The sequence below is a fragment of the Diceros bicornis genome (genome assembly GCF_020826845.1).
Source record: "Diceros bicornis minor isolate mBicDic1 chromosome 21 unlocalized genomic scaffold, mDicBic1.mat.cur SUPER_21_unloc_1, whole genome shotgun sequence".
NCBI classification, from domain to species: domain Eukaryota; kingdom Metazoa; phylum Chordata; class Mammalia; order Perissodactyla; family Rhinocerotidae; genus Diceros; species Diceros bicornis.
This window is the reverse complement of record NW_026690885.1, coordinates 5,045,131-5,072,887: the sequence shown is the minus strand read 5'-3', so window position 1 is coordinate 5,072,887 and position 27,757 is coordinate 5,045,131. Positions and strand designations below refer to the sequence as shown.

General features: G+C 45.6%; 1 long non-coding RNA gene across 2 annotated transcripts in view; it reads right to left on the bottom strand.

Annotated features, from left to right (window-relative positions):
* Nucleotides 1-8,978: 8,978 nt before the first annotated feature.
* The window catches only part of LOC131401900 (uncharacterized), a 77,357-nt gene continuing 58,578 nt past the window's right edge, over nucleotides 8,979-27,757 (bottom strand). Inside the window, exons 1-4 of one of the 2 annotated variants that reach the window (XR_009218100.1) lie at nucleotides 24,007-24,072; nucleotides 21,018-21,132; nucleotides 20,351-20,524; nucleotides 8,979-9,637 (exon numbers count right to left, since the gene is read on the bottom strand). This is a non-coding gene — a long non-coding RNA (uncharacterized LOC131401900). Of the gene's footprint in view, nucleotides 9,638-20,350; nucleotides 20,525-21,017; nucleotides 21,133-24,006; nucleotides 24,073-27,757 lie in introns of those variants that run through there. The other variant, XR_009218101.1, reaches the window with a different exon arrangement.

Below are 27,757 nucleotides of genomic sequence, written 5' to 3'. Positions count from 1 at the left end.
TAAGGAAAGTGGGGAGCAAGGGAGGCTTCTGAGGTCCATCACGTCCCTCCTGGAGCCCACAGGTCCTGCTCCTTTGTGCCCTTGGCCCTGCTGGAACCACTACCTTGAGGACCCCAAACAAAGAAAGGTGTGTGTTTTGCTTTCTGCTTTCTTGCCTGGGGCTGCAAGGCTGGGGCTGACCACCAGGGGTGTCCTGTGTCCACTCGTGCTCAATGGAGCAAGTGGAGCAGGGAAGGGACGCCCAGGGCTCGTTCTGGGTGTTTCCCTGTCCAAAGCAACAGGCACCTTTGATTACTGGCATCCACGTCCACAATGGGAGCTGCTCAGAGGCGGGAGGGGACTCTGAGATCCTCCCATGATTCTGTCAGCTACTGTGGCCCCAGCACTCACCCTGAGCAGGGCCCATGTTAGTCCTGAGGGCAGTGCTGAAAGCACCCACATGGTCCCCGTCCTCCAGGTGCTCACAGCCTAGAGGTGGAAGGGACAAAATCATGAACAAATTCATGCAAAAAAGAAGAGCAGGTGCTACAGGGCAATGAATCAGGGTGCTGGAGGAGGGAGGGCCTAGAGCCCCTAGGTGGGTGTAAATGGCCCCCTGGGGACATTTGTGCCCTGAGCAGAAGGACAAGAGGAACCAGCCCTGCATCTGTCTGCAAACAGCGTGCTGGGGGGAAGCTCAAAGGTACAGAGACTTGGAGGCAGAAGAGAATTTGATGAGAGAGGAGGTAAGGAAAGAGCCAGTGTGGCTAGAGTGAGCTGGGGAGGAGAGAAGTGAGGGAGAGATGATGGCAGGGCCAGACCCAGGCTTGGAAGGAGGTACTAGCTGTCTATGCTGGGTGACAGCATTAGCCTCACTTAGCACTTATGAGACCTATCATTGAGCATCTGACAGTGTCTCTACCAGGGTCCAGGCTCAGGTCAGCTGGGAGGCTCCCCGTCAAGGTCTAGCAGGAGGCTTGTGCTGTGTTCTCAACTGAAGCTCGATAGAGGCAGGAGCCATCTCGGAGATCATTCACAAGTATCGTGGCAGTGGTAGGATTCAGTTTGGATGGGGGGTTTCAGACCATTTCTGTCTGTGGGCCGGGACCCTCTGCCAGTTCTTTGCATTAGGGGTTGCCATAGGGAAGGAAGCTCATAATATCTGATCTGGCTTCTCCTGAATAGTGGATCAGAGAGACAGAAAGAGAGAGAGAAAGAGAGACAGAGACACACAGAGATAGAAAGATGGGTAGGAGAGACAAAGAGAGGAGACACAGACAGAGACAGGGAGACAGAGAGGAGAGACAAAGAGAGACAGAGAGACAGGAAGAGACCAAGAGAGATACAGACAGCCAGAGACACAGAGACAGGGAGACAGAGACAGAGAGAGAGAATGAACACAGGAGAGACAGAACCAGGCAGAAGTCACAGACTTTTCGTTAAGCCGACCGTGGAAGGACATCCCATCACTCGGCCCTATTCTATTGGTTAGAAGCCAGCCGCAAAGTCCATTCTCACTGAGGAGCGGGGATTACATAGGGTGTGTACCTAGGAAGTGGGAATGCTGGGAGCCTTTGTGGCGGCTGCCCACCACATAGGCTGAGATGACCGCCACTCAGGCACTTGGACCTGAGTCTAAACATAACAGGAGGCCCTGGACGGTTGCGAGCCAGAAGCAGATGATGTCTGAACGTCATTTCATTTCAACCCTCCATGGGACACTGGGAAACTGGCAAGAGGGGAAGTGCCTCTCCCAGACGCCCAGGAGACCCAAGCCTCTTTGCGTTGTATTCTCTGCAACAGCCAGCCCTTCCTGTAATCCTTGCACTGCCAAATCTGTGCAGGAGCCACATTTGGGAGCAGCCCACGGGATTCACAGACTCTGAAGGGATCTCTAGGTCTATACACCTGATGACATCCCTAGGAATTAGATGCTAGAATGACCCCCACTACACAGAGAGGGACATGAACACAGGAGACACCCTGAGAGGGGAGGCCCTGAGAGGCGCAGGGTTGTCCAGGGTGACATCACTTGCAAGAAGCAGGAGCGGGACTGAATTCAACTCTGTGTCCTCAAAGCTGGGGCCCCGGTTGCGTCCAGACCTCCCCAGAGGCTGTGGGGTGGACTGTGTTGGTGTGACTGTGTCTGGACAGGGTATGGAGATGGAGAGTGAGCAGTCAGCAGCCCGGGGGGCCCTTAGGAAGGTCTTGTGTGAGGAGGAAGCTTAGGTAAGTGGATCCCAGGAAGTGACCTCACAGAGCCCAATAGAACTTGGAACCCTGGTAACTAGGCACCCACATCCTAAACACAGCCCCCAAGCGAGCTCACTTATCTAGCACTTGTCTAGAAGGAGCAACATGTTTAGTTGCTGCTTCCCAATGACCAGGGGCCGGAGCCCCAGGAAAGCCCCCAAAGACCGATGCAGTTGCTGGTGCCCCTCTCACGGCCGACGGCTCTGGCCGTTTACCTGGAGGGACGGAAAGGTAACACCGGGAGGCCCAGGGAAGGCCATTCCAAACCAGGCTACCACTGTGGTCCCATCTGGGCAGCCCTACATCCCCTCCCCATGTGTGCCTGGAAGGGCGGGTTCATGTGGGTGGACCACCGTGAACAGGAGCAGTCGGTGAGATGTTAGAAGCCTGGGGGGGTCGGTCAGGTTCAAAGCCCAGGTCAAGGCTGGCTGGGTGGGACGTGGAGTGCAGGGGTGGCGCCCTTCTGCCTGAGGTTTATCCCAAGCCCCTGAGGTGTAGGTCTTTCCTCAGGGGTGGAATACTGTGCAGACACAGGTGTGTGCTTGATCTGGGAGAATTAGCTCCAGAGGGCAGAAGCAGCAGCAGGGACAGCTGGGCAGGGCTCTGATGCCTCTGGGACGGAGCCAGTCACTGTCTTTGCAGAGCTCCAGACAGGAGATCAGCATGGAGCTGCTGGAAGGGGATATTCCATCCATCTCCCCGATGGAGGCGCCGGTGTCCCACAGGACTGGATTAGCAGCTACTGGGAGAGCGTCTGCAGTGACAGTGATAAAACCCTCAGAGCCACCAGAGGACCCAGCCTCAATCCCGGGAGAACAATCATATCCACCATGTCCTGCAGCAGACCAGGAGGCAGCTGAGGCCCCAGCCTCCATGCAGGGAGCGCCATCCCCTGCACAGGCTCCTGTAGGATACCAGGAGGCAGAAGAGGCCCAAATCTCTGTGCAGAGAGAGCCATCCCCTGCACAGCCTCCTGCAGGAGATGAGGAGGCAGCTGAGATCCCTGCCTCCGTGCTGGGACAGACATCTCCTGCACAGCCGCCTGCAGGACTCCAAGAGGCAGCTGAGGCCTCAGCATCCAAGCAGGGAGAGCCATCCCCTGAGCAGGCTCCTGCAGGCAAACAGGAGGCAGCTGAGGCCCCAGCCTCTGTGCAGGGAGAGCCATCCCCTGCAGAGACTCCTGCAGGAGAACAGGACGCAGCTGAGGCCCCAGCCTCCGTGCAGGGAGAGCCGTCCCCTGCACAGACTCCTGCAGGAGAACAGGAGGCAGCTGAGGCCCCAGCCTCCGTGCAGGGAGAGCAATGCCCAGCACAGGCCCCTGCAGGAGAACAGGAGGCAGCTGAGGGCCCAGCCTCAGTTCAGGGAGAGCCATCCCTTGCACAGCCGCCTGTAGGAGACAGGGAGGCAGCTGAGGCCAATCTCTGCGGCCTGGGAGAGCTGGCTCTAGACCCTCCCTCATTAGCACCTCCAGTCCCACCTATTACACCTACTCCCTTACCACAAATTTCCTTCCCCACCCTCCTAATTGTGTTTCTCTATTTCTTGGTTTCTTACATTGATTTTCTTTTATTGTTTATATCTTGATTATTTAAAATAAATTTCACTTTCGTCTTTTAACACTTTAATGTTTTTCATTTTAAATTGTACACTTCATGAGCATTAAGTACATTCACAATGCTGTGCAGACGTCACCGCTGTATGGGTTTAGAATATTTCATTCTCCAAAAGAACACCCTGTTCTAAAAGCACTCACTCCCACTTTCTCCCTCAGGCCCTGGCAACCCCTAATCTCTTTTCTGTCACTGTTTGTTTGTTTTTTTTTTAAATCTGTTCAGGATGTTTCCTACAAGTGAAATCCTGCCGTATGTGGCCATGTGTGTCTGCCCATTTATTTTCACACGGCCTGATAAGTTTTCCTTTTCTGTTTTTATCTGAAATAGAATTTCTCTAATTTGATAGGAAAATCCCAGATGGAGTCTAGATTTGATGTATCAAAGAAAGCCCTTTTGGTAAATATGTGCATAATCTTGGGGTACAGACTGCTGTTCTAAGTGGGACACCAGAGCCAGAAGCCACACACGAAATGCGCTGCTCTTCCTGCGGCCAAAACAAAAACAAGAAAGGGTAGAAAGCTGGAAAGACAAACCACAAACCGGAAAGTATTCCTCATAACACAAGGCCAGGGAAAGGTTACGCATCCTTGGGGTCCAAAAAAATGCTCGAAAGTCAGAGTTTTAAAAAGAGATAAAGAGCAAGCACATTGAACGCCAACGAGACGTGATACACAGGGGCAGCATGTGTCAGAGATGCTCGAGCTCCCCGAGGATGAGACGCGCACATGGAGACACTGTGGAGAGGGCACTGGGCCCCATCATACGGGCTGGGTTCCAGTGTGGTGACGACCAGCCCTGGTGACAATGTGAGGAAGCAGAGGCCCCAGTAGACCCCTAGTGACAAGTGTTAAAGGACACTCCTCTCTCGAGACCAGCCTGCAGGACATATCGCAGTCCCCAGAGGCACGCCTGTGCTGGCGGTGCTGATCCCAGGACTTCATCCCACAGAAATTCCTGCTCAACTTTTCAAAGATGTATTTTCCAGACAATTCATCGCAGCACTGGTTGCAATAACAAGCAATTGGAAGGAACGCTACTGTCCATGGCGAGGCGATGGGATCCATCCGTCCCATCTGTAAGACCACGTATATGTGATATCAGCCGGGAGACACGCATCTACGAAAATCAATCTGTGTGTGAGAGAGAGACAGAGACAGACAGACAGAAAGAGAGAGACAGAGCCAGAGAGATACGCACCAAATTGTCCATGGGGTTCACCTCTGGGGATGGGAATTGCCACTCGCTTCTCTTCTCCTTTAGGGGCCTGCGTGATGTTTCAACGTGATAGAATGTGCCTCTAGTCCTCTTATAATTCAAACAAGATTAAAATCTCATGGTTAATATTATCCATTTATCACTCACATTTGGACTGAAGTACATTATTTAGTTTTTCTTTGTAAAGGTTATTATTACAAAGACAATGAACGTTTATTATAGTAAAAGAATGAATTCTAAGGGAATTAAGAATTAAGTGGAAACTCAGGAGTGCCCTTAACAGGCAGTGTTCACCGTTTCAGTCCTTTGCCTTTGTATGCACGTGTGTGTGCACGTGTGTGCATGTGCCCATTCAGCTGTATGCATCTGTATGCACATGGGTATGTCTATGTGCAAGTGTGTGTGGGTGTGCACTTGCGGCTATCGTGTGGGAAGGACTGCAGGGGGTGTGCTCTTCTGGAACCTGATTTCCCCAGGGCTGGACCCCGGCCAGTCAATCCTCTTCTTCCTCTGCGTCCGGCTCAGAATTTCCTAAGAGCCTCTGCTGGGCAACACGGATCATTTCTGATTTTTCACCCCCGTCATCGTGCTGAAAGGAACACCTGCATCCATAAATCTCTACTTCTTTAGGACCGATCCCTAGAGGTGGAGATTCTGGCTCATAATGTAAATGTGATGTTAAGGTGTTGGTCACAGTCTCTGACACCCAAGGTCTCCTTCTACGCTGTGATCTTGTATGGGAACAGGGAGTCCAGAGACCCTGAAGCAGAGACCTGAGGGAGGGAGGGAGAAGGAGGAGCAGCTAGGATGCAGGGGATGAAGGTACCTGGGGTGACCTGCCTAGCTGGAAGGCCCCGCTCCTGTTGCTTCTGTCCCTACCACTCCCCTCACCCCCGGCCCCGCCCCTACCACACCTGACTGGGCTTTGGCCTTGCCCATGCCCCTCCTGCTCCCTAACTCACCTGAGCTGAGCAGCCCGGCCTGCCATCCAGGACAGATGATGATGAGGGTCTGGACACTCCTGCCTGCTCCCTCTCCCTCCAAGCACAGAGCCCCATCCTCAGTAGGGAAAGCACATCTAGGGCAGTGCAGTGAGTCACAGGGACCTCCTTGAACATGCTCCCTCCAGAAGGAGTTCTCAGTTGCAACAGCAGGACCCACTTGAGCTTGTGTGAGCAGAAGTGACTTTGACAAGACACAGTGGAGGTGTCATAGAAGGTGCCAGAAGGTCAGAGCACGGGGCTGGAGGCTTTGGAGAAGGTCATTGTGCACAAAGCACACCTCAGGGTCTTCCAGGAGTGATGGCTGCCTCAGGCACTGTGCCAGCCCCAGCCCACATATCCAGCACATTCAGCCTCTGCGATGGAGGGGCCCTGCTCAGTGGAGACGAGGGAGAGAGCCCTGGTGACCTCGGAGAGGCACTGCCATTGGATCCTCGGTTTCCTCACCTGTGAAGTGGGGTGGCAGCCGACCTTTCATGGTGGTGTCAGACAAGTTCGCTCAGGCTGCACCTGGAGTGCCCTGCACCTTCTCAGAGATCAACAGCTACTAGCTCTAATGAAGAGGAATCACGGGAGGAGAGATGGGGCTGGGTCCTGGATCCCCAACTGGCTGGCTGAATGCCGTGGGACAAGATGGAGGGGAGAAAGGCATTCCAGAGGAACAGTGGAGTCAGAGCGAGTAGGGCATGCCTGGTAGGAGATCAGAGTGGGCAGAGGCGAAGGGCCCCAGGGGGCTCTCAGTGGGGTGACATCAGCAGGAACAGCTCACTGTGATGAGCACTTACCGGGCCTCTGTTCTCCTCTTGAGCTATCTCCTTGAATCCTCCCCACAACTCCTTGGGGGAGGCGCAATTATTGTCTTCGTTTCACTGATGAGGAAACTGAGGCTCAAAGAGACTTGCCCCCTCTGTGCCCTGCAGAGTGGCAGAGCCGGGATTTGAACCCAGTGCCTCTTAGACCCCATGGGGCCTGCCTGAGAAGGGCTCCCCCATGCTGAGGGAGGGACCTCTTTTCCCTAAAGTTCTGAGAACTTTTGTTCCTGATGCCCAGAGAGACCTCACTCTGCGGGGGGTAGGCTGGTCCTTGGTACTGGGAGAGCCCACAGCGCCCACGGCTGGCCATTCCCCGGCCACCCTACCCAGCCCCAGGCAGACGGAGTGGCCCTGTCCCTTTAGTTCAGTGATGGCTGGAGGCCAGAAGGGTTCAGGCCCCCGGGAGGCCAGGACCCCTGAGCCCGAGGAGGCCGCAGTGCAGGACAGTGGTTTGGAATGATCCCAAGTCAGAGAAACAGGGGTGCTAGTCCCTACTCAGCCTCTTTCTAGCTGGTGACGCAGGTGAGGCTCTCAGCCTCAGTTTCCCCATCTGTACAATGAGGAAATAACTTGGCCTCCTGATGGGCTGTTGGGAGACTTCCCTGAGGAATGGATTGTGCATCTCTAGCCTGGTGCCTGGAGCGTGTTAAGAGCCCCCTGCCAGGCTGTCACAGTGGTCCTCCAGGGCGCAGGGTCTGGGAAGTCCCTCCTCAAGTTCCCTTCTTGCTGCCCTGCTCCCGGGAACATTCAGCATTGTTTGAGGAGGAGCTGAAGAAGATCCAGGACCACACTGTGTTGCAGGTGACGGAGGCTCAGTGCTGGAAGCAGAGCTGAACATGCTCCATGCCACCGTGCAGGGCTGTGCTGTGACCCCCTGTGAGCCCGCCACACTAAAGGCTCCTCCTGTGTGGATCAAGCTTGTGTGGTTTATTCACTTTTTCCTTCATTCACCCAGTCATTCCTTCACTCATTCCCTCACTCACTCACTCCTGCACTCATGTACTCATTCATGCATTCGTTCATTGTTTCACTCACTCATTCAGCCAATACACTCTGGTCCCTGCCATGGGCCGAGCACTGTAACCACACCAGTGAGTATGACACGACGTGGTCCCTGCCCACCTGGAGCTCACATCCACTGTGTGACCTGAAAGAGGGCTGTCCCTCATGTTAGCAGGGTTGATGAGCACCAGGAATCCGCTTCTGAAAGTAGAGGCCACCCATGCAAAGAGAAGAGCGGAGAAAACCCATGCTTGGCACTTCATGGACAAAAAAATAATTAAAAGTTAAGAAAAATAAAGATATCCTATATTTAACAAAATGTGGGTTCTAATGACAATTGTGCACTCATTCCTACAACCAATGTGAAGTAATCCAGAGAGGACTGGGTATTTGTAACACATTTTTCTGGCCAATAATAGCATTTCAGTAAACATGTTCCAGGGCCTCACGATTTTTCTAAGGCCTCTGTGATCCTCCAACACTTAAATCTTTCTCCTTGGGAGCCTCTGTCCTGTCACCTTCCTTGTCAATGGCTCTTCCACTGTGCGGGGGCCTACCCTGCACGGCCACACTCGTCAATGAGTCTCCACGTTGTTTGGACAGGCTGCCCGCGTTCCTCCCTCAGCCTCAAGAGCTCCTGTTTCTTTGGCAAGGTTGGTGTTTTCACTGGGTGATCACCTGGCATCCTTCTTTGCAGTGGTTTGCATCTTCCCACGCTGTGTCTCCTCTGACATCTCCGGGAGGCAGGCCTTTTGTCCCCATCTTACAGGTGAGGAAGCTCAAGTCCAGAAGGCTGGACGACCTGCTCCAAGTCACAGCCAGCGTGGAGCCTCGGCAGGGTTTGGGCCAAAAGCAGACAAGGATGTAGGGCAAGTGGTTTGTTTGCAGGTGAGGGAGGAGGCCCGAGGAGGCCAAGGGGAAGGAAGCCTGGAGGAGGAGAGCCAGTGCGGGGCCTGAGGAGGGAGCACTGAGGTGAGCATCCCTCCTAGTCCTGTTGGGAGACGAGATCCCAACTGGACTGGCTCTGTCCCCGTGCGTGGAGGGTATACCCCGGGTCATGAAGGCTTCTGTGCTACAGGCTGGCACAGGCTTGCAGGAGAGGAAGCTCCCGGTGCAGGAGAGAGCCCTCAGGCAGAGAGTGGATGCAGGTGCTCCAGGGGGACACTGTGGGCCTGCTGGGGACTGGCTCCCAGGGACTGCGGGGACTCAAGTGGGCTGAGGGAACTGAAGGGCAGCAGCAGCAATGTCTGCAGCGGGGGTCTGCACACATGTCCCACACTTATGCCCCCAGAAAGGCTGCTCTGCATGGCATTTCTCCTCCCAGATGCGTAGTTGGCCCAAACCGCACCTCCACTCCACACGCCCAATTCCTTTCCACTCGTCTCAGGTTACTAGAAATTCAGAATATTTTATTTGGTGTTGGAGCCCAGAGACTTTTGTTTGTCCTGCCCATGTTCTAACATTGCTGGCTTTTTAAAGATCTCAGGGCTTTGACTCCAAAACAGCAAGATGCTGAGGATCCCAGAGAGCTTTCTGGAAGCAAGACTTTATGCTTTGCAATACTGCCATCCCACGAGCTCTTCTCAAAATCACTCCAGGACACAGACTCACAATCTTGGGTCCTCAGATTGCTGAAAGGATGCGCCTTCAGAAAGTGATTGGCGTGGGGCGGCAGGACACACCGAATGGTGGAGTGAGGCATTCAGCCAATCCTCTTCCCGGAAGCCACGATCACACCGGACGCGCTGTCAGAAAACAACCTCTGGGAAGAGACCAGAGACATACAACCAACTGAGGAGCATTTGAAGCTGAGGGAAGAACAGTAAGAGTTGTGGTGTTTTTCCCCAGGGCAGCTCCCATCCCCACCCCCTCAGTGTGACAGCCCTGTGAGCGGCACAAGCCTGAAGGGGGGTGGCTTCACTGTCAGAAGTTGCCCACTTGATGTCTCCATGGGTGGGCAAAGCCCAGCCCCTAAGCATTTCTGGAAACAGTAGCCATCTCAGTGGCAAGCTGACGTGAAAGGTCAACTTTGCAGCCGCCTGAGGTTGGATCTAGAACAGAGCAGCGAATCAGCCAGGAAGGTAAGACGGACAACCACACAATGAGACAGACACAGCGGCCTTGATGGGCTGCACATAACCCCAGGGGGTCTGAAAGGTTGTGTACTTGTGCAGGCCTGTTCCCAATCAGGAGAGACCAGGAAGATGGGCATTGTGGGGATGCTTAGAGACCTGCCACCAGCCTAGGCCCTGCCCCCAGGGGTTGCTGCCTCCCAGGAAGTCCAAGTTGACTGAGGGGACAATGCCCAGCCCTGTCGATCGTCCCCGTCCACTCTGGGGCTCCCATGGAGAGAGGCCTTTCCACCTGCAAACTTCTCCCTAGGTCCTCTTCAGACGCTGAAACGAGGTGCTCTCAGAGCAGAGAAGATGGTGAGCAGTGAGGAGAGGCTCCTGAGGAGTCGGCCCTCCTGGGGAAGGAAGCAAATGAGCTGGGAGGGTGGAGTGGTCCCTGCTTGCTCTGGCCTCAGCCCCCTCAGTGTACATCTCCCTCCTGGAGGGGACAGGAGCCCAGGGAACCCAGGAGAGCACCCCTGGTCCCCGAAGAGCAACACTCCCAAGGAGGAGGATCTGAGCTCAACATAGGATGAGCCCAGGTAGGAAGGGAGCCTTTCGCCACCAGGACAATCGAGTCAAGGTCAGCGTGCTCCTGCAGGGATGATCTCCCTGCCTGTTCTATATGTCCCTGTGGACCAATGACAGCTTAAGGATTGGCTCTGACCAGCAGACGAAGCACAAGTGACAGGACGACACTTCCCAGATTCTACCTCCGAGGCTATCATTCTCACTCACTCTCTTGTGTTCCCTCTACCCTCTCCCATTGCTCCCCTCTCTCAGTCTGTCTGACCCCTGGACCTTGGGACATACATGGATGTCCTGAGCTCCCCTATGCAGATGCCCACACAGAAGAAACCAAGGGAGTCCCCTGGCCAACAGACAGAAAGGAGCCGGGCTCTCAGTGAAGCTGATCCTGACCGAGCCCACAGGCGTTAGCTTGACAGCACATCTCATCCTGGTTCAGACTCAGTGGAGGCCACAGCCCCAACCTGGAAGAAGCGATGAGCAGAGGCTGCAGCTCAGTTGTGCAGGATTCCTGGTCCACAGAGATGGAGAGAGAGCGAATATTTGTGGTTTCATGATGCAGGGTGGGGAGCAGTGTTGTCAGAGAGGAGGAGACACCTCACACCATCTCCCAGTTCCCGGGTCTGGCCTGCCCCCTCCCTTCTCTCCCCTCCACGCTCTCTGCAGCCACAGTGCCCACCTCTCTAACCTCCTCTGGCCAAACTCACTTCTGCCTGGGTGTCTCCACACCAGCAGTGCCTTCTCCCTGGCACGCTGATCACAGGTGAGTGAAGCGCTGGGTCCTCATGTCATTCCGGTCACAGCAAATGTCACCTCTGTCAGGCCTTTCAGACCCTCCTACCCAGTGAGACCCCAGCCCTCCCTGCAGGACACTCTTTATTTTCATTCCAGTTCATGCTCTTCTCTTTCACGTGTCTCTGACTTTGTGCTTTTGTCCATCTGCCTCCAGACTGAGCTCCTGGTGGGCAGGGACCACTGGGTAGATTTCAGCACCACCCTTGGGCCCACCAGGGCTCCTGGCCCAGGGTGAGGGCTTGGCACGTAGCTGCTGAATGAACAAAATGGGGCATCTTGGATCCCTCCTTCCTGCTTTTGCTCCACTCAGATGGTGAAGAGGAACACTAGTAATAGGAAGTGCAAGTGGGTCCTGAGGCAGGCGGAGGGTCAGCATGACTTCTGCATGACTCCTCCTTTCTCCAATTGCTCCAGCAAAGCTCAGTGGGCACCACTGACACAGGAGGCTGCCACCTGATGGCCGTCACAGGAACTGCAGCCTCAGGCAGGGACAGCACAGCACCAGGCACCATATATTTCTTGTGGAGAAATGCCTATCCACATGCATTGCCCATTTTTCATTGTGCTATTTGTATTTTATTGTTGAGAGGGGAGAATGTATTATATGTTCTCAATAGTAGACCCTTATCAGATATGTAAAGATCTGTAAGCATATTCTCCCCTTTTGTGAGTCGTCTTTTCACTTTCTTGATCGTATCTTTCAACGTACTCAAGTTTTACTTTTGATGAAGTTGAATTGATCTGTTTTCCCTTTGGTTGCTTATGTGTTGGGTGCCATAATTACAAAAACATTGCCTAATCCAGGGCCATGTTTTCTTCCAAGAGTTTTATAGTTTTAGGTCTTACATTTACATCTTTGATGGTAAGAAGATGTAACATTTTTGTATATGGTGTTAGGTAGGGGTTCACCTTTATTATTTCACATGTGGATCTCCAGTTGTCCCAGCACTACTTGTTGAAAGATTATTCCTTCCTCATTGTCTTGGCATCTCAAATAATTCTAGAATCTGTGGTTGTTGCAGGTGGTGTGACTTACAGTGCCTTAGAATTTGTTCTTTACACGAAGGTTGCTTTTCTCTGGCCTTGTGGACTTTCACCCACTGCATATGTAGACTGATCATTAGCGAAATACTCATATCACGTATTTTGACTAGTCTTACTTTGTTTGTGGTGGGTATGTAAGTCCACTTCCTGTTACTCCCTGATGGCTGGTACACCACATTGCACCATTGTTCTGGCCTGGATAATCGCTGTATCCTTCTAACTGGTTTCTCTGTCTCTATATTTGACCCACAATCTATCCCCAATGCACCAATTGGAGTGACCCTTTAAAACCAGATGTCACACCCTGACATTGTGAAATCTCTCAAAGGGCTCTCCATTTCTCTCAGGGGGAAAGTTCAAGTCCTTATGATGGACCTCAAGCCCCATACAGTTGGTCCCTCACTCTCTCTGACATCATCTTTGGCCAGTAATCCCCTGTACCTCTGCCCTCCATTATGCTCCTGGTACATGCCAGGCACTCTCCCACCTGTAGATTTGCACTCTATGTTCCTTCCACTTGGAATCCTCTTCCACATGATGACTTCATGCCTCATCTTCTTCACTATCTTTAATTCTGTGTTCAAATGTCATCTTGGTGAGGCTGTATTGACCATGTCATTTAAAATATAAACTATCCTCTTGTCCTGACACTCCCTATCCAACTTGTTCCCCTTTCATTTTTCCCCTTAGCACTAATACCCTATAAAATAATATATAACGATAAGAATCAGTGTTCAATCAGGACACGGAAACCAACCAATAGATTGAGCAGGGACAGTTTATATAATGAACAATTAACCATAAACCTTTAAAGGGAACTATAGAGAATAGCCCAGAATTACAGCAGAGTAGTTAAGAAAGAAACAAATTTGGGAGAGGACCCCCTCGCCAAGGCTGCCTTCAGGCCTTGATGGAGAAGGAATGATTGCAGCACAGGGATGGTGGAGAAGATTGTCATGTTTCCCAAGGCCAGTACCGGTCCCTGGTCAGGGCAGAGCTCAGCAGGTAGGGAACAGCAGGCTGAGACTGGCAAACAGGAAAGCCCTGTCTCCTCCCAGGGGCAGGTAGGCTGAGGCTGGGATGCCAACTGGATTCACTGGGATTCCACTTGCAGGGGTGCCACTCATTCTCCTTATTAAGCCATCCAAGGGGATCCACTGAATCCACTGTGGATCACCCAATGTGGTTGAGTCCCTGTAGACACCCCTGAATTGTGACACTGCTGGTTGTACTGCAGGAGAAAGAAAAAGAAAAGAATGGAAGCACCCTGGAATTAGGAAGGAAGGCCCTTTGTCCTAAACCTTCTCTGACAAAGCTTAACCCCTGCCAGGTGCAAAAGAGAAATGTCTACTGTGTGCAGCTCCATTATTGCAGAACAGACAATAGAGGCAAATACTCTGATGTTGTTACACAGGGGCAATCCATTGATAACTGGCACCATAATTCCCTTATTATTTTGTTTATCTATTCCATGCTTTTACTTCCAACTTGCCTCTATTGCTTTATTTGAAGTAAGATTTTGAAGACAGCATATGGTTGTATCAAGGTTTCTAAAAAAAGGTATTTTGACCCCCCAAAATGCCATTATTAGATCAAAACAACACAAGAATTAAAAGTACAAAGTAGCTATACTATCAGTATATGCCTTAAGTAAATAGTTTACTGTCAAATTCCTCTTATATAAGAAAGCACCATGCAGTTTCATTTTAATGATGTTAGCCTCAATAATCTAGTATAATAATAAACTCCTTTGTAATGAGTAACTATATACAATGAAGTTACAATAATTTACAATTTACGTCTGTGACATGACCCAACTACTCTCTACAAGCACCACTGAAATCTTGATTGATGCTTGGCTACCTTGTTCTACTAGAACTAACGGGAATATTTCACTGCCAACAAATTCTGTTTACCTGCTGTGTAGTTTATAAGGGTTGAATTCTTCTCTACTTGAAAATCACCATTTTCATCTCTCCATATGGATACCTGTTTATCGGCAGATAGCTTTGCAGCCAGTATAGTTTTTTTCAGGAGAGTCTTATATAAGAAGTCATAAAAAATGAGTATAAATAACTTACACTTAGGCAATTTTTATTTTTCTTTTTTTTTCCCTGCTTGGAAAGATTTGCCCTGAGCTAACATCTGTTGCCAATCTGCCTCTCTTCTTTCTCCCTTCCCAAAGCCCCAGTACATAGTTCTATATTCTACGTGTAAATCCTTCTAGTTCTTCTACATGAGCCACCGCCACAGCATAGTCAATGAGAGACGAGTGGTGTGGTTCATGCCTGGGAACTGAACCTGGGATGCCGAAGCGGAGGGTGCCAATCTTTAACCGCTGGGCCATCAGGGGTTGCTCCAGGAAATTTTTCCAGAAAAAAATTGGAATCAAGATGTATGCTTTATTTCTAAAAATTTCATAACATACTTTAAAACATGAAATGCTCAACATGTTTAAAAGCACTTTACCACTCAGTTTACCTTAACAAAGATATAGCAAACATTTTGAGAAATGTACTTTCAACAGGAAAGTCCAATTGTAGCTTTGTGCTTTTGTAGACCACTCCCAATAACGTGGCTTAAAAAATATAACTGTAAGATTCTCTCAAGAAAATGTATTTCATTTCTATAAAAATCGTTCTTTACAGTGTCTCAATGTTTGTTTCGTAGTGAGCTTCTCAATGTTCTTTAGGCTTAACAATATAGTAGAATCAAGCTCCTATAATCTAGCTTTTAATTCCACAATCCGGAAAGCTCTATCTCAAGGTCATCAATGACCTCTTAAGTCACCGAATAATATTATTCCCATTTCATAAGTGTGAATACTAGGTTTTAAAGAAGTCAAGTTCATGCCCAATATTGTTTAGCTAGTAAGAGGCAGAGCCTAGATATGACTGACTCCTGCTGTCTGATTCTAAAATACATAAGCATAACCTCTAGATATACAGCCAAACATAACACTCTGTATTCTTGCAACAGAATAAATGCATTTGCTTTTTCCTTAATGTCTGTAACACGGTTCTTAACTATTCCAATACATTGGTTTCTCCCTTTCTGTAAATGAGAGTGTTCTTCAAAGTACCTTCCTTCCTCTCTGCTCTTCTCTATACATTCCCTCCACTCCCAGTGCTTGAATTCATTTAACAAGCATTTATTTTATTGAGTCCATACAATTCCAGACCCCATGGAAAAACAATGAAAAAAACCCAGTCCCTGGCCTTGAAGGATTTACAGACTACTAGGGGAGAAAGCCCTATAAGCAAGTCCAATACTATTTTCCAAAAAAAAAAAAAACAAGTTTGAATCTGCACAAACACAGAAGGCTATCTATGCCACACAGCACGGGTTTTCAAGCCTTTTCTGAGGAGGACTAAAGTTTTTTAAGAAATAGCGTTTAACATTTCCAAAAGAGCACGCAAGACCTAGAACTTCCCTGATCCACTGTCCCATTCCCACTACAAGCCATGTTTTTTCTAAGACTCTTAAGAACATCGTTTGAAAACCACTATATTCTAACATCTTAATAGTTTTGCCTTTCATGCCTAGGTCTTTAATCTACTTGGAATGGATTTTTGTGTACGGAGTAAAGTAGGGTTCCAATTTGAATTTTTTCCATACTGATATCTAATAGTCCCAGGACCACTTGAAGAAACGCCCCTCCTTTGCCCTCTGCTCTGTAAGAGCACTTCTATTAAAAGAAATCAAGTTTCTGGATACACGTGGAATTGGATTTGGGTTCTCTACTGTTTTCCACTGGTCTAACACTGTGCTAATACCAAAGTGCTTTAGTTACTATAGCTTTATATATAATACATCAGGATATCTCATAGATCAAGTCTTCTCACCTTGACCTGCTGCTTAAAAAATATCTTGGCTATTCTTAGTCCTTTGTATTTCCATATGTATTTTAGAAAACACACGTAATTTTGAGCTCTGTAATTTCCTGGCAAACTGGTAAAATACCCACAAAACAAATCTAGATCAGTGGTTCTCGACCGGGGCAATTTTAACACCCCCACCTCCCACCGCAGGGACATTCAGCAACGTCTGGAAACATTTTTGGTTGTCACAAAGAGGGGGGTAGGTACTACTGGCCTCTAGTGGGTTGAGGCCTGGGAGATGCTGCTAAGCATCCCACAGTGCACAAGACAGCTGCCACAACAAAGAATTATCCCATTCAAATTTTAATAGTGCCACTTTTGAGAAACCCTGACCCAAATAAATCAAGGGGCAAATTTGCATGGGCCCATTAAAGGCCAGGGAACGTCTACCAAAAACAATAATTTAGTTTTAGAAAAACCAAACTGCCCTGTGCCAAATGAGATTTACCCCAATTCATTAAAAAAAAAAATCACATTATTTGCATATACCAAAAGGCTTATCTTCCTGTTCTCTATAGCAGGGACATTTGCAGGAAGCTTATTGGAGGGGTTAAGTCTTTAAAATACAAAGTTATAAAAAAACAAGACATAGCCAGAAGGTATTAAAAAAAAAACTCATAGAAATCAGTAAGAAACAACCCAATAGAAATATGGGCAATCTGAATAGACAATTCACTAAAAGGAATATTCAAATGACCAATAAACATATATAAAGATTCTCAACCTCATTAGTCACCAGAGAAATACCAATTCAAACTCATGAGTACACCATCCATGCACCAGAATGGCTAAAATTGTAGAAGACTGGACATATCAAGTGTTAACAAGAATGCTGAACAACGTAATTCCCATATACTACTGGATGTAGTGAAGGGGTTGCATAAACTGGTTCAACCACTTTGGAAAATGTTGGCAGTCTCTACTATAGCTGAACATATCCATACACTATGCCCAGCAATGCCATTCCTAGGGATATAGCCAACAGAAAATACTTACCTATTTGCAAAAGAATGAACAAGAATGTTCATAAAAGCATTAAAAGCCTAAAGGAGAAACCATCCAAATGTCTAATAACTGCAGAACGGATTAATAAACTGTGATATGTTCATAGAAGGAAATAATATACCACAACAAGAACTACTACTATATGCAACAACACAAATGAATCCCCAAAATACAATGTTAAGCAAAAGTACGCAGACTCAAGAGTACAGATATCACTCCATTTCTATAAAGAGGCAAAACTCATCAATGATGACAGAAAGGAGGAGAGCAAATACCTGTGCAGAGAAAGGACAGTGACTAGAAAAGAGCATGAGAAGGGGCTGTAGGGTGTTGGGAATGTCCTATTTTTATCTAGGTGGTAGATACACGAGTGTGTTTACTTTTTGAAAATTCATCAAGCTATACACTTAGGATTTGTATGCTTTTCTGTATTTAGCTTATATCTTATTAAAGAATTCGCTTAAAAATATAAAGAATACAACCCTGATTTACCGCATCTGATGCTTCAAGAGACTATTCTAAACAGCCCTAACCCAAGATGATGTTAAAATGCAAGTTGTGTATATATTGACAACTGATTTTTTACCAAGGCACAAAGGCAATGCAGTGGATAAAGGATAGCCGTTTCAATAAATGGTGCTGAACAATGAGATATCCATAGGCAAAATAAATGAACTTGGATCCATACCTCACACAATATACCAAAAATAACTCGAAATGGATTTTAGACCTAACGGTAAAACCTAAAACTATATTTGATAGAAAAACACTTGTATTCAAAATATACAAAGAACTCTCAAAACTTAACAATAAGAAAAAAAAACAGGCAAAAGATTCGAACAGACATTTTATCAGAGAAGATATACAGATGGCTAATAAGCACACGAAAAGATGCTCAACATCATAAGTTATCAGGGAATGCTGATTAAAACCACAATGAGATACCACACTACATGCCTATTAGAATGGCTGACAAGACTGACCATACCAAGTGTAAACAAAGGTGTACAGAAATGGGAACTCTTGGACACTGCTGGTGGGAATGTAAAATGGTATAATGTATAAACACTTTGGGAAACAGTTTGGAAGTTTCTTAAAGAGTTAAACATAAGTGATCCACTCACTCCACTCTTAGGTATTTGCCCATAAAAAGGAAAGCACATGTCCATAACAAAGACTTACATACAAATGTTCATAGCAGCTTTATTCATAATAGCCCAAAACTAGAAACAACTCACATATACATCAACACGTGACTGGATAAACAATTTGTAGTATATCCACAGAACAGAACATTACTCCGCAACAGGAACAAACTGTTGATACACACAACATGGGTGAATTTCAAAAGAATTATGTTAAGTGACAGAAGCTAGACAAAATCAGTGTACAAATGTCTGATTCCATTTATATAAACTCTCGAAAATGCAAACTAATCTATAGTGATAGAAAGCAAATCAGTGGTTGTTTGGGGAGAGTAAGTCACAGAGGGGTGGGAAGGAGGGATAACAAAGGTGCATGAGAAAACTTTTGAAGGTAATGGATATGTTCACTATCTTGACACTGACTTAAAGTTTCATGGAGGTACACCTTATGGTGGAGGTCATAACTTATCAAAGCATACCATTTAAATAAATGCAGTTTGTTTTCTGAAGTATATTTCAATAAATCTTTTCTAAAAATAATACAGGTTGTATATAAATATTGTAAACCAGAGTTCTTATAATTAGCTCAAAATCAACTCCATTCATTCACACAACAAATATTTACCTAGCACCTACTATATGCCAAGCACTCTGCTAGGTTCCAGGGTTACAATGGTAAGCAAACTGACATGGTTCCTGACCTCATGGAGAACACAGTCTGCTAGGGGAAGCAGAGATTATTAAAAGATGCACACAGACACATGGATAATAAAAACTTCACAGACAATTGCTGTGAAGGAGACAAACACAGTGAGATGACACAAAATAACAGGGAAACCAAATCTGATCTAACGGAAAGGTGAGTATGGCTCCCTCAAGGAAGCGACATTTAAGCGACACCTAATGGAAGAGGAGGATAACAAGTTGAAGATGTAACTTTCCTCAGAAGAGACACTAACACAAGCAAAGGCTCTGAGGAAGAAGAAAGCATGACCCTTTGAAGGAATGGAAAGAAAGTCAAAAGGGCTAAGGGTCAAAACAGTGTAGACAACACTATTGGTCACCTCTCCAGTAACTATTCCATCTCCTCTTCCTCACTCCTAACAGAATCACACTTGGGTTCCAGCAACCACCCTCCTCCACACATAGTCATGTGCTTTAGAGGAAGATGACTCCATTCTTGATTTTAGGAAGTAGATAATGTTGAGACTTAAGTCAGTCATGGCCACCTCTTTTCTCCCTGTCAGTGATTAGTTAAAGAATGGCATGAGTGAAAGCAGGAAAAGAAGTTATTGCATGCTCTAAACAAGAGATGGTAGTTTGGACCAGGGAGTTGTCAATGGAGATAGAGATTTGCACGGAGAGATAAGGTAGAGCAACGTGTACAGGATGTCTCCTAGGTTTCTGGCTTAGGCAAATAACGATCAATCTTTTCCATATAGTCAAAGCCAGAGAAATATTTTTTAAAAATGAATAGTCTTATGTTATTCTTAATATATTTCTCTTAAATAAACCTAATTAGAACTACTCAAGGATCATACCTAAAACATATCTCATCCTCATGCAGGATACTGGCTTCAGAAGTTCATGCAAACTTATCAAGAATGAATGAGGCTAACTAGATTTTGTCTTACAATACAAATCAATGTTTTCTAAAATTCTAACCTATAATTAACAATCCTGCCTACAAATAACAGCAATTTCTGAATATCATTTATTTTGCCTTGCCTGCTTCAAAAAATGATTTAAGCTAGCAAAATGTCCAAATCAATTAAAAGCCAAGCCAAGAATAAAGTAGTCCAAGGATTTCTGACCACTCTTGTGTTATCTAAAAATAATTCTAGAGAAATTAGACGGAGGTATCTAATTAATTATGCTCATCCAATTTATCAAATTAGGTCTCATAACAACAGTAATGAAGGTTCCTATTACAGATACAACAGACCCAGGCAAAAATATAACCTACCTTGACAAGTTGATGAAGTGCCATTTCTTTCAGAAGGTGGTATACTTGGACTGTTGAAATGACGTGAAGTTCCTCGGTCCTCGCCATCGTTTGTAAAATTCTTTGAATGGCACGTACAACGACGTGACAATGGTACTTCAGCTTTTTTGCTTAAGCTTTCATCCGCTGGCTTCCCTAAAAGTGAAAGAACCTCTATTTATAATATTTCTAATTCAAAAAACATTAATCATCCTCTGCAGCTACAGTGAGCAACCACTCGAATTTGCCCTGGATTGGGAGGTTTCCCAGGCTGTAAGATTTTCAGTGCTAAACCTGGGAAAGTACCTGGCAAATCTGGACAAGTTGGTCACCCTATCTGTAGCATGAAATTAGGACAGGAGAGAAACACTTATGATGTCAGAGACATTTACAGAGAAATTATCATCAATTTGCATAATTTACAAAAAGATAATAGTCAAAGATTAATAATGTAATAAAGGCACAACCACTTGAGTATTCGTTTATATTGAGACATTAAAATATCAAGCAGGGAGGATTAAAAGAAAGACCAAAAGTATATTCTTAGTTACTGCTATTTCTTTAAATGAATCATTCTGGATGAAAAGTACTTTATTATATTTTTTTCAAGTCCCAATAATCAAGCTGAATATATCAACCAAATACTCACCACGAAGAAGAGACTGTTGCCACGCTAAAGCAGCACAAAGTAAGACTAAGCTGTTCCCACTTTCTGTAGGGCTCTCCAACAAACAATGCTGCTTACTTTTTAATCCTCGGACAATCTATTGACACAAAAACAATAAAAAAAAAATCAGTAAACAATTTACTTCATTAAGGTCTGTCTCCATCACAAGTACAAACACAACAAGTAAGGTTGTACTTGAGGGAACATAGCAATAGCAGAAGGGAGAATTAGTATTTAGTTCAATCTAGACCTTATTCCTTTATCTTTCTCCCTAAAATTATGTTGGACTTAAAAACATATGGGCATAAAAGAAATGAACAAAGCTATTTGTGCCTTAATGATGCAAGCACCGTCATTTCTGTAAAACTAGAGTACACTAATATCTTGGATGAAAATTTAATGGAGGATTCTGTTAGGGGGAGTGTAAATCACTACAACCACTTTGGACAGAAATTAACAATTTCTAGCAAAGTTGAAGATATCCAACACTAGGAAGTCCAGTCCTATGTATATATCCAAAACCTTTCCCACAGGAACATAAGGAAACATGCATAAGAAAGTTCAGAGCAACATTGTTTAGAATTGCAAAAGAATGTAAACAACTTAAATGTCTGTCGAAAGGAAAATGGATAAAAAATTCTGGTATATTCATACAATGGAATACTACACAGCAATTAAAATAGATTAACAATCAATAAGGCTACTTCTTAAAAATAATGTTAAGCAACTAAAAACACTTCTGAACAAATATAGGTACAGTATCATATCATTGCACAAAGTTTAAAAACAGGTAAAGTAATGCTCTATATTGTTTACGGATACATACATATGTAACAAAAGTATAACAACACGTCTAGGAAAGAAAAAGAATAAATTCAGCATAATAGCAATGTTACTTGCAAACAAGGTATAAAGTAAATATGGCAAAATATTAAGATTGAACAACTCTGGAAAGTTTGCTTACTCATTTGTCTATTAATTTTCTATATGATTGAAACATCTCAAAAAATATGGTGAGAAATATAGTATTCTGTGTAAAAGACAGTAAATACTTTGTAGAAGGTAGTAATTCCGTAAAGTAAATAGAAGTGCCAAATGAGCTGAGAATAGTTTTCAGAATATTCTCCTTTGCCTCCTAACCATATACAGTTTATAGTGATCAGGATTATTTTTCGAAAGGTGACATGTTCTTCCATGAACCCAGCAAATATTTTCAATCCATTTACTATCTGAGAAAATGAATGTAGTCACAGATTCAGTATACGTTATTAATTATCAGCATCTTTATCTTAATGAAGACTTAACTGCTGAAAGATACTTGCAGAATTCATTATAGCAAGCTACGATGGACAAGCTTTACAAGGAAAGTTCATCTTCACCCCACCAACTGTACATTCAGACCATATTGAAGAGTCACGCTTTCTTGTTTACTTAGATTCCTAACTGCAGCAGAAACGAAAATCAAGGCTGAAACAATGCCATTCAAAGAAAACCAGATACCCAACTAGACTAGGACAGAAGTCTAGAAATAAAAAGGGGATTCCTAAATGTATCAACAAAACAAATGCAAGTAAAAGAATTTCCTAGTCTTAACCATCACACTGGTTGAGAACATGTCTCGGAATCTGACAAATCCGGATCTGTATCCCTACTCTGCCAAAGCTGTGGACCAGGAGGTAGAAGTACGAGTTCTAGATCAGGTTCCCACAACTCAGATGTGTTTCCTTGATCATGTCTTCACTTCTCTAGACTAAGATCCTTATCTGTAATAATCCCTAATTGAAAAACTGTTGTAAGGGAGAAAATGCCTTGGCACACAGTAGGTGCTTGATAATTCTGATTTAAAGGTCAGAAGGGTATAATGAAAAGAAGATGGGCTTTGGAGTAAAGCAAGCCTAAGTGTGAGTCCCACTGTGTGAATCACTGAACCTCAGTCTGTTTCTTCATCTGTGCAATGGAGATGAGATTATCCACCTGATAGAGTTTTGACGAAAATTAGCCAGGCATTGAGTTAAGAATTAAGTAAGGTAATGGATAGAACGTGCCTAAACTCCAGTACTTGACACAGAGGAGGTGATCTACTTTAATCCCCACCTCTTCTAAACCACCTATGCTTAAACTAGGATCCAGAGACGCAAGTCTGAGACTGTGATCTCTTGCCATTGCGTGCAGAAGTCTTGGTACATGACTGCGTTTCTCTGAAGAGAAAGTCCATGGATTTCTCATTCCCAGAACTATATCCTAATAAAATAACTGAAAACAGAGGGGAGACTGATATGCACCGTTATTAACTGAGGACTTCCTTGCAATAGTGAAAAAAAACCGGCAAATTCGACCTGGGGATGGAGGGATGGTTAAAAGAGCAATTCAACAGCTTATGAAGGCAATTATACCCTGACCCCTAGCCTGTGTGTTCCAAAACAAGCTAAGAACCACTATTCTGAGGTATTTCCCAGTTCTAATATTCTGTGATTCTCTCTGTGCAACTCGAGAAGAGATTTGGTGGCCTCTAACCCCTTCACCGCAGCCAATAACGCAACGCCGGCTAGCTCCTCAGATACAGCCTAGAAATCCATCCTGCCCGCAGTCGCCGCCATCCCCCAGGGGATAAAGGACGAGCCTCGATCCGCCTCCCGCAGTCGCCCCCGCCGCCACGAGTCAGCGGGGACCGAGGGGGCCCGGGCCCTCTCACCGGGGGTCGGGACAGGCTCCCTGCGGCCTCCGCGTGCTCAGACCCCCGAGGCCCGGGACGCGGTCACCCCGACGGCCCGCACGGCGGCCAGGCGAGAGCAGAAGGCTCCCTTCGGGCAGGCTGCGCGCCGCCCCACGAGAGACAGGCTGGCCTGTTCTGAGGAAAACCGAGGCAGCGCTGCCTGGGCTCCGAGTCCCGGGAGAAAAGGAAATGGTATCCGCGAGCACACACGGCGGAGCCTGGCAGAGAGGAGAGGCCCCAAACCTCTCGCCTCCTCACCGGGCTGCCACTCCCGGGCCGAGCGCGGACTCCGGCGCCTCACCCGCTCCCTCCTCCGCTCTCTCCAGGCCGCGCGCCCGTGCGCTCCCGGACGAATTCCCGCCTCCCGCCCCCTCAACTCCCAGCACCCAATCACCCGCCAGAGCAGAAACCAAGCAACCAATCCCGGCGTGAGGTTAGGGGGCGGGAACCCTGGCCCCCCGAGGGAAGCCTCCGCAATAAAAACCCGCGCAAAGTATTTCGTGGCCCGGAGGCGAAAGCTGGAAGAGCGAAGGATGCTCGCAGACCGCAGGGTTTAAAGGAAAAGTCTTCTCCGTTTTGAGATTTTGAAACCGGCGACTTAACCCGTGCATCCGTTCCCTTGGAAACTCGCAGTCTCATTCTTCAGGTCTGTAGACCAAGCGAAAGCAAACCCTTTGAAGCCTTGCCGGGTTCTTCCCAGAGCGCCCGTCAGCGCCGCTCAGCTCACGTTTCCGACCTTCACGGAGGCCTGGGTGTGGCACAGACGGAGGCGGGAACTGCCAGACGCCTGAGCCCGGCCAGGCGACAAGGCTGGTTGACGACTGGCCGCAGAACCTCAGGATGTTCCAGGCTTCCCCATGTACCGAGTTCAACCAGAGCAACGCTCTAGAGCGCTCCCGCCCCGGTCACTTCTGCTCCATCAAGGCTCATCCGCCTTCTGTCCCTCCTAAAACCGGGTTGTTCTTCTTTGCCACGAAGAGCACTTCAGCTTCCTCGAAGGTAGGGAGTTAATCGTGATCTCTCCAAATTGTGATTTTGTCAATTTCTGAATAGCCTAAGCTTGGCTCCGATACTAGTGTCTCAAAAAAGTAAAACGTGAGACATTTTCTCAAGTTGGAGCAACTAGTGTGGGGAGAGGTTTGCTGCAGGGGGAGCAGCGGGAGGAGAGTGGATTTGTTTGCTTCCCTTTCAGTTTTACTGCATCTTCCCCAATTGCAAAATGTACAGTGCTAAAAATAAATTCTACCTTTTAATTTAGTAATCTCAGGCTCAAAAATTTACCCTAAAAGAGTAATCCAAAAGAAAGAAAAAGTAAAAATACCTAAATTGAGAACATTGCCTATTGTAATCCTGAAAAAAGTCATCAACCTCCCGGTCTAGTAATAGCACCCTATACGGTTATGATATATCAGTTTGATCATTATGAAGCCAATAAAATAATTATCAAAAGTAAACAACTTGCAAAAAAAATTTCATATAAAGTTAAATGAAAGAAAGCAGACTCCCTACTGGGTATTATGAATTCCACTATGTGAAAATATATGTGCATAAGCAAAGATGGAGGGAAAGTATAAAAAGTGTAACTTACTGTTAAAACAGTGGAATGAAGGATAATTTATCAATACTTAAAAATATCTTCAAATTTTTATTCTGCTTTTACAATTTTTTAAATATCAAATCGTTTATGTAACTGCTCCAGGGAAACTACTACGATTTTCCTCTGCTCAATTCCTAAGGCTCTCAACCGACTCTAGCCTTGTATGGCCATTTGACGTGTGTGGCGTTAACAGAAGTGGATACACGTAGGCTCTGGAGTCAGACAGTCCTGGATTCCAGTCCCTTGTACTGTTCCTTTCAGGTGAACAGTAGTGAAAGAAAACACAAAAAACTACAAGTTCATTTGATAAAGAATATGAATGTTTATAAACCAATATTCAAAATAGCTGCACACTTCTGTTTTCACTTGAATAAAAAGATCACATTATGACAAATGTTGTAACCTTAACTTAAAATACATGATTTCCTTCATTAAGTAGTAGATAATAACAACAATAAACAAACACATAGAGACAGAGATTGGATTGGTCGTTACCAGGGGGGAAGGGGCGAGGGAGGAGGGTGAAAGGGATAATTCGGTACATGTGTGTGGTGATGGGTTGTAATTAGTATTTTGGTGGTGAACATGATGTATTCTATGCGGAAATAGAAGTACAATGATGTACACCTGAAATTTTTACAATGTTCTAAACCAATGTTACTGCAATAAACAAAAAATTAAAAATAAAATAAAAAATACATGAATATTAACATTTACTAATATAGTTACACATTTTGTTTACATCATCAACAAATGTGATGAAAACCAGCATGTTGTTATTTAAACACAGCAGGTTTTGACCAGCCTTTGAAAACTGATCCAAGAATGTGTGCTGCATTGAGTTAGAAACCATTTATTTCAACCTTTTCTGAACTCCTAGAGGTTTCCTACTCACATAAAATATTCCAAAGCCTCAGTTTAAAATAAAACAAAAGAACACAGGACCGCTGTATTTATTCTTAGAAGACTACAAAACTGCCTTTTTTAAAAATATGAAAATTCTTACAGTATTTTTTAAGTGTATGCTTTTATTTTTCACATCGAAATTACTTGATTGAACATTAAGCATCTGATATCTCAGGGAAGGCCAGCCCAGTATCCTGTTTTTCAGAGCTGACCGGGTGTTTCTGATGCAATCTATGGACCAGCAGAGACCCATTTGACTAAAGAAGAAATAATTAATCAAGTGTTCTCTAAACATTGCTGCATAATGGAATCAACTGGGGAATCTTAAAAAAAAATACTAATGCCTGACTCCCAACCGCAGACATTCTGATTTAATTGGCATGGGTTACAATTGGGGATCAAGAGTTTTAACAGCTCTCCAGGTGATTTTAATGTGCAGCAAAATTTGGAGCCACCACAATGATGCAAGACACAACAGTGATCTAAGTCACAATTAGCCACAAATGACAGATGCCTATACAGGAGAACTCACTTTTAAAGTTTCTCAAGTAGGAAATACTTTATAGTTTCTCTCTGTTTCTTAAGATCAAATTTATGCTTTTTCTGAAAGTTATAATGACTCTTTAATTAGTAGTCTTCAGAGGGGATTTATATTGTTAAACACTCAACAATTTTTTTCAACCATTAAGTTTAGGTTATTGTATATAATCACTGCTATACACTTATCTATTACGTGTAACAATACACTGAAATTACCTTCTAGGCATCACGGTATTAAGAACCATGCATAGTTTATTGACTGTTTGAAGCATTCTCCACAGAACCCCTGAATTCAATAGCTGGTTCATATTGGATGTTAATACTTCTGCATATGGTATAAGTTCACTGGCAGAGAGTAGAGTCAAGCGTTCTAGAATCTGTATCGTTTCCATATGTCTTACTGGGACAGCTGAAAATGCTAAAGGGGAAACTTAGCAGTCATAATCTAAATTCTATACAGCTTACCAAATAAGAAGTAACATTGCTCTCTCAGACTACAGGCCAAACAAATCAAGAAAATAATGTTGCTCTAAATGTAAAACTTTCAATCCTAGCCATAGTTTTGGCCATACTTAAAATAAGGACTTTAAGAAAAATTCATTTAGGTGTAGTTATTTCACAAAGAACAAAACCTATCTCATTTAAGAAATCACATTAGTGACCCAAAGACAAGGTTCATTTCCTTGGTGATTCAGAAAGATTTTAAAAATGGATTGAAATATGAAAATATACCCAAATATTGCCTTTGGTAGTCACATTCATTTGAAAGATTGGAATTTGTTGACCCTTTATAGGTTATAAGCACTCAGCAGATCGCTGTTATTCAATAATATCAATCCTGTGCTCTTCAATAGAACAGACACTAACCACATCTGGCTGTTGAGCACTTGAAATGTAGCTAGTCCAAAATGAGATGTGCAGTAAGTATAAAATATACACTGGATTCCTAAGAGTTAGTATGGAACA